General features: G+C 38.9%; 1 pseudogene; it reads left to right on the forward strand.

The window, feature by feature from the left end:
• Window positions 1–1,827: 1,827 nt before the first annotated feature.
• Window positions 1,828–2,058, forward strand: LOC129470957 (ubiquitin-like protein 5; annotated as a pseudogene).
• The last annotated feature ends 4,769 nt before the right edge of the window (window positions 2,059–6,827 follow it).

The following is a 6,827-nucleotide window of genomic DNA, read 5'->3' on the forward strand; positions in this document are numbered from 1 at the left end:
GGATCATTTTCATTAAGCTTTCCCAGGTACTCTCTGCTAAGTGTTAGGGATACAATAGAATGCAAAAACTGACCTGGCCCCTGTCTGTGCAAAAGGAAGGTGAGAAAGACAAACACAAAGATAATAATCACACACATAGTATAAAATTACAAGTCTGGCAAGTCTTTTGAATAAATTTGGGGGATGCTACAAAATATATAAAGTAGGGAAGTGACCCCGTTATAGAGGTCAGAAAAGGATGGTGAAACAGAGGTGAGGGAACAGAGTCAGAGTCAGCAGAGAAAGAATCACTCTGGCTGGGCGTGGTGGCTCATGCCTGTAAACTCAGCACTTTGGGAGGCTGAGGTGGGCAGATCACCTGAGGTCAGGAGTTTGAGACCAGCCTGGCCATAATGGCAAAACCTCATCTCTACTAAAAATACAAAAATTAGCTGGGCATGGTGGTGCATGCCTGTAGTCCCAGCTACTCAGGAGGCTGAGGTAGGAGAATCAGTTGAACCTAGGAGGTGGAGGTTGCAGTGAGTCTAGACTGTGCCACTGCACTCCAGCCTGGGTGACAGAGCGAGACTCTGTCTCAAAAAAAAAAAAAAAAAAAAAAATCACTCAAGCAGTATTTGCAAAGGTTTTAGGTGAGGCTGTGGTAGCGGAGAATCTAGGTAATTCAAGAAGTTGATGAAGACTCCTACTAAAGGAGAGAGCAAATATGTTGTTACTAGTTGAACTGTATCCCTCTAAAAAGATAGTTGAAGTCCTAACCCCCAGTACCTCAAAATGTGACCTTATATGGAAATAGTGTCATTAGATAGAACTGATTAAGATAAGATCATGCTGTAGTAGGGTGGGCCCTTAACCCAATAGGACCAGTGCCTTTATAAGAAAAGGAGGTAGAGACATACAGAGGAAATACGGCCACGTGAAGATGTAGCGAGAGGTCTGAGTTGTGCTTCCACAAGCAAGGAACGCCTGGGGATTCTGGAAGAGGCAAAGGAGGACCCCACCCCTAGGGTCTTCGGAGAGAACACGGCCCTCCCAACATCTTGACTTTGGACTTGTAGTCTTTACAACTGTGAGGAAATACATTTGTGTTGTTTTTTATCCACCTGGTTTGTGGCCATTTGTTATAGTAGCCCCAGGAAACTAACATGGGGGTGAAGTAGGCTGATGTTAAACCAGGTTGGAGAATAGAGCAGGCCAGGCCCTACAAGGCCTTGATGATCTTATTAAAGGTGTTTCTCTTAAGAGCAATAGCCAGCAAGCAAACTTGTTTTTGTTTTTGATATGGTGCTTTGCTCTTGTTGCCCCAGGATGGAATGCCATAGCGCCATCTCGGCTTACTGCAACCTCTGCCTTCCGGGTTCAAGCAATTATCCTGCCTCAGCCTCGGGAGTAGCTGGGATTACAGGCATCCACCACCACGTCCAGCTAATTTTTTGCATTATTCAGTAGAGACAGGGTTTCATCAGGTTGGCCTGGCTGGTCTCAAACTCCTGACCTCAGGTGATCCACCTGCCTTGGCTTCCTAAAGTGCTGGGATTACAGGCATGAGCCACAGCACCTGGCCCAAAGAACATTTTTAAGCAATGAGGCAGTGGTGTCTAGGTAGCATGTGAGAGGATCGGGTTCACCTTTAGAAAAGGTCACCTGGACTTCTTTAGTGAATGAATTGGAAGGAGGCAAGAATGATAGGCCACCAACATTCCAAATCATTGATGTCTCAAAATAGTCACCCAGCTTCCGGTTCCCAGCGTTGACTGCGACCGAGGTTCAGCGCTTGGGTGAGGAACTGGTGGCATCAGCAGATTCAAGGTGATTTGAGCTTTCGCTAGGATGACGGAGGTTGTTTGCAACAACTGTCTCGGCTTCAGGCCCATATTAAATGCAACACGGATGACACCACTGGAGACCTTAAGAGACTGTAAGAAGCTGATTGCAGCCCAAACTGTCACCCATTGTAAAAAGATTATCCTGAAGAAATGGTACATGATTTTTAAGGACCACACAATTCTGGGGGACCATGAAATCCATGATGGGATGAACCTGGAGGTTTATTTTCAATAGATTAGAATCCTAACATTTCTGCTGCCTCACTGTCCTCTCTCATCCTCACATCCTCACCCCCAACACTAGTATAGATGCTTGTTTTTAAAAACTCACCCAAGACTTAGATGTGGCCAATATATATATATATATATATATATATATATATATGTGTGTGTATGTTTATATTTATATTTAAAAATTGAAAAAACAGAGAACCAAAATAGCTACCCAATCAGATCATCTTTTTCTTTCCAACTACCGTAGATTAAAGAAATCAAATTTTCTGTATTCATTAATTACCGGACAGCTGAAACAAACTTTCCCAAACTGTGTTCCAAGAAACCCATGTTCTGAGAAGTCTGTTTGGAAAACATTCCATGGTCAAGTAAATTAGGGAAGTTCTAAGTCCCTTGGGAGCTTTCTTCTTTCTTGGGGAGACAAAACGTGCATTAACATGTTAAAATCTCTGGGAAGTCCTGCGATAAAGAAAGACTATAGCTCTAATTCTCAAATGTGTTTGATTATGAAATATCCTTGGGCCAAACCCAAACCAAAGATAGTTGGGATTACCTGTTAACATTCTAAAGAATTCACTTTTGAAAATGCAGGGCAGAGAGGTTTTTAAAAATAATCTTTTCATATCCTCACCCCACTTTTGGAGCCAGGAAATTCTACCCAATATTTAGTTTAAATTTTGCTCTGCAGTTTTTCTCTTGCCTGTGTTCATGGCCCACTGAGGGATAACTGCTGACAATCTGTGAAGTGATGGTTATTTTGAAGCTCAAATCTCCCTTCCCCTTCTCTTCTCCCATCTGGGCGTCATTTGAGAGATCTGCCCTGAAGCAGTTCTGCAAGCAGGGTGTGGAGAAAATATTTATGAACCATTTTTAAAACACCACTTTATAAAACATGGCATATTCAAATGTGATGTGAAACATGTATCCCCAAACTTCAAAATGTTGGTCATTATCACCAATACAGAGAATGTTATACCTGGAAAGGAATCTAGGAGTCATTTGGTTTAAAATGCTCATTTTGCTCATAAATAAGCTAACGTCCAGATAGCCAAAGAGAACGGGCCAAAACCGCACAGCTGATCCTATCACACAGCTGGAGGAGATCAGAGGTGTTCAGTCCCAGGCCCACTTTCTTTTGAATATATATTCGGGGGCTTTTTAAAAACTTACTGAACTCCTGGCAGCATTTGAATCTAGATATTAATAGTTAATATAAAGATTATCAAAAAGGCATTCTAACTAATGCAAGAATCTCAACCAGTACATACCTCTTTTTTCTGAGTGAAAGTAACCAATTCAGTAGAAAAGAAGGGGGGAAGGGTAAATTGTAAATAGTAAAAATAATAGCCTATAATTCAAGTTTTATGTTCTGGTTATCTCTGTTCCACATAAATAATTTTCTTGAAATTACCAAAAAATAATTCCTCTTGACACTTTCATGTATTTATTGTAAATTCTTTATTCTTGATGTAATTTTTTTTCTTTTAAACAACAATATATTTTAAAATGTTTTAAACAATAAGATTTTTTTAAATGACTCTGAAAAATATCTCCCTTGGCTTTTGTTTTTTATTCTGTCTCCTTCCCTTCCATCAAGTATCTGTAAATATAAAGCAGGTGGAAAGATATCTCCCAATCGGTACCATACATTTAAGGCAGGAAATCATGTTTTGCTGTCTCCACTCTTTATAGTGTTATCCTACTAGTGATCCTTATTAATGCATTTATGGAAGTAGATTTCAGCTTGCCTTGTCATTGCTGTGTGTCCCACAGAGACACATATTTTGCAGACATGATTCTGTACCTAAGCAACAGCCTTTCAGACAATGTGATAGGTAAAGGCAGAAAGAAAGATGGCACCAGTACAGAAGACTTTGCCCAGACTTTGAGCTAGGAGACCTAAATAGGATGCCTTTGCTGGTGAACACATCTTGCAGACAATTCAAGAAAGGTAATGTTCATGCAACATGGCCCCTTCCCTCAAGACATATTCTTCATCTTATAATCAACTGAAGGAAAAGTGATCTGTTACAATATTGAAGCATAAACAGGCTAAGGAGAATCTTGAGACAGCTGTTCAGTCCTTATTTCTCCTTTTCAGGGAAGTTTAAAGGATAATTTTGGCCTATGTTATATTCTACTTAGTAGCTAATTTTAGAACCTAATCCATACAAAATACATTTCCAGGTGTAATTTCCAGATTAAACAGGAATGGCACTGCCTGGGTACATCTAGATTTACCTCTCCCCACCCAGCTCTTCTCTGCCCATTTTGCTTCTTTTGTTGAGACAGCCCATTGATATCGTTACACTTGGGCTAAACTAAAAACACATCCAGCTCCTAGTATTCTCTCATCTCAGAAAACAGATAAATCTTTTAGAATGCTTAGGGAGCTGGCTTCAAAATGCTGCCACTCCTTTGATGATAGTATCACAAAGAAGTTAGAGTCAATATCCTTTCTCTAATTCAGGAAACAGCTTGATGTAGGGAAAGATTGAGAAATTAAAAAGAGAAACACCAGTCTATATCATGATCTCACCATGTATTTGCAGAGAAACTTTGGATGAGTTTCTTTATTTTCATGAGTTTCCATTTCCTCACCTGTAAAGTAGGATTGATAAAATGTACTGAAAATGTTGAGAAGAGCAACTGAAGTTTTACAAAATATCCTTCATGGTTTCTGGCATATCAAAGCCCTCAGCCTATACACTTTACCTTCGCTTTTCTGGCTCCTTTTGAATTCAGCATTCAATCCATGGTAACTTCAGAAATCAAATGCCAGCTGTGTGTCTAAAAGAAAGTTCTTTGTGATGATTTAACCTAAAAGAATCTCTCATCCAGAATCTATTTAATATCTAGGGTTCAGTGAAATGCCTTTAAAGCAAAGCATTTGGGGGAAAATACAGAATAGAAAAGAAATGCACTCCATAGAATGTCATAGTAGGGGCTATGTCCATGCCTAAGGACGTAAGATAAAATCAAAATATTCAGTCCGGCAAGTAGGTCACATAAATTCCGATGTTACCTACAGACAAGAAAGTCGTGGGGCACTGGACAGACTTGACAGGCAATAAAATGTGATGGTTAACAGCAAGTCAAATATGATTATTTCCAGTTCTGGCTCTGAAATATACTAGCTGCACCATCTTAAGTAAGCCATTGTATTTCTGTGAGCTTCAATTTTCTCATCTGTGTAAGAAAGATAATAGTATCTAATTTATGGGGTTGGTGTTGTGAGTAATAAATGTTGTAATTAATACATAGTGCTCTGCACAATATCAGGCAAGGGGCAAATGTTGAATAGATGGAATCAATTATCATTGTTCTTTTTTTTTTTTTTTTTTCTAAACACTTAAGGTCAAGTCTGAGTCACTTCTAATCAGAGTTTCTGCCCTCCGACGCTCAAAAATGCATAACAGGAACCCAATGATTAGGTACAGAAACAAAAGAAGAAGAAAATCCTTATCTCTGATGAATCCTCCCCCTCCATTCAGCAGTCAGGAAATAATGCACTGAGTACTGGTAGGGTGGGACAAATCCAAGGAAATATTTCCAGCTGTCAAGACATCCACAGTCTATGTCCTGTGGTCTTCACACATGAGATGTGAATTTTGTAAAGTATGCTTATTTCAGCTCAATTGCCAATTTTTCTTCTAGAGCAAAACTAAAGATACTTAGGCTTGTGACCAGTGGGGAAGCTTTTATCTTCATCCTAACCAACTGGCTGGCCTGACAATAATAGCACTTTTCAATGTCATTCTTTTTGGATATCTAGAAAAGATAGGAATTCTGGATTTGTGTTCAGTGAAAAGTACTTAAAGTGAAATCTACCAGATGTACCAATAGTTTCCTGGGTAAAAATAAAGTACTTTTCTCAGAGGGTCCTCTAGTTTTTCTTTACTCCACCGGGACGTCAACAGGAAGCTGTAAATCATCAAGATTGAACATGTCAGCCCCCAGTCTAGAGCAGCACACGGGTTAGCAAATAAGATGAATGTGATACGGAATGAAACCAAAGGGAAGCATTTATAATATTACTGGTTTGTGTGAATATCAGTTGGGAAAGGAATATTTGAGGGAAAAAAAAATTTAGTGAATGCGCTAAAAACCCCAAATGGTTAGCTGTTGTTGATCCTGGACTAGATGTTATAGAATCAATGATGAAAAATATTTTAATCTTTTTACATTTTTTTAGCAGGTGTATATATGGGTATGCATGTTATTTACATATGTGTGTATGTGTATTTTTATATATATATATATATATAATTTGACACATTGGGGAGGCCAGTATAACATGTAATTGAAGTATTGTGGAAATATGGAATTGACTAAATTAAAATTAGAATCCTTCTGGGATTTGTACACAAATGTTTACTGCAGCTTTATTTGTGATTGTCAAAAACTGGAAGCAATCCAAACATCTTTCAGCTAGTGATAAAGAAAAGTGGGAAATCCATACAGTGAAATACTAGCCAGCAATAAAAAGAACAAATTAGTTAATACCCACAACAACATGAATAAATCTTAAAAGCATCAGGCTGTGTGAAAAATGCCTTGAGTCAAAAGGCTCCACACTCTGCGAATCCATTCATAGAACTTTCTGGAATAGGCAAAGCTGCAGGGATAGAAAATTGATTGGTGATTTCCAAGGATCAGGAGTGGGAGTAGGAGATTGTCCATAAATGGGCCTGAGAATTTGGGATGAGATGTTATATATAGAACACCACAGAACTGTATACTAAAATGAACTTCACTGTATATAAATTA

This window comes from Symphalangus syndactylus, chromosome 21 (assembly GCF_028878055.3).
Source record: "Symphalangus syndactylus isolate Jambi chromosome 21, NHGRI_mSymSyn1-v2.1_pri, whole genome shotgun sequence".
Classification (NCBI taxonomy): Eukaryota; Metazoa; Chordata; class Mammalia; order Primates; family Hylobatidae; genus Symphalangus; species Symphalangus syndactylus.